The following is a 926-nucleotide window of genomic DNA, read 5'->3' on the forward strand; positions in this document are numbered from 1 at the left end:
GAGACAATGAACATTATTAGCCTGTTAATCTATTAATGGCAACTGTAAATACCTCACTCAAAATCACAGTGGCTCTGAAACATTTAACTGTTGAGGCTCGCAGAGCCTGCCCAGGACAATGCGATACTAGGAAACTGTAGTAATTTGCCTCACCTTGCTAGCCATCGGTTTGCAATCTAACCCCTCCCCTGAGTTTAAGTTACAAACCTCAGTAACTGTGTGGCAGACTTGACAGCAATTAACATTACTCAGCTGCCAGCTGGGTTTTAAAGTCTCCCTTCCAAGCGATCTTGTTACGTAGGTTTTAAAAACAGCCTGACAGGGTGCTGCTCTGCGCCAAGGAGCTGGGTCCTGCCTCTCTTAACATGGTGAGATTTTGCCATTGATTACAGAGGGAGCTGATAAATCAGGGGCAGAGTATGGGTAAATGCACTGAGCTGTTGTTCGAAGCATGAGGCTTGAGTTTTTATCCTAATCTCATCGAGTGGGCTTCACAGAAAGCGCTATCGAGAAACTATCTTCATTAGTTTAATTCTTTAGTCCTGTGTATTTTACTACTCATCCACAGGAAAGAGTACGACACACTGCGAACTCCTTGACCCTCACACCTCAGCGTTCAGACTTCACAAGCCAGGGAGAACTTTCTAAGAACTCTCTAAGTCATTTAAAGCTGAGAAATCAGAGGGTTTGTGATAATAAACTAGCTGGAGTCACACTCCCATCAGGTTTAAAGCTAGCCCAGCGTGCCTGCCGCTGAGCCCCTGGCTGGGGCTGACTGCCGAGCTGTGGGACTGTTCTGAGCTCGGCTCCGGGCCGTGGTGCCAGCAGCGCGTCCCGCTGAGGGCTGATAGGCATCGATTCCTCCCCGCTTCCTACCTGGAGCGGGCTGGAAAGGGCCCGCCCCGCCCCCGCCGCTCCACGGGCCG

This window comes from Corvus kubaryi, unplaced genomic scaffold (genome assembly GCF_017639235.1).
Source record: "Corvus kubaryi isolate FWS band 111438036 unplaced genomic scaffold, C.kubaryi_AGA036_p1.0 66, whole genome shotgun sequence".
In the NCBI taxonomy this organism is placed as follows: Eukaryota; Metazoa; Chordata; class Aves; order Passeriformes; family Corvidae; genus Corvus; species Corvus kubaryi.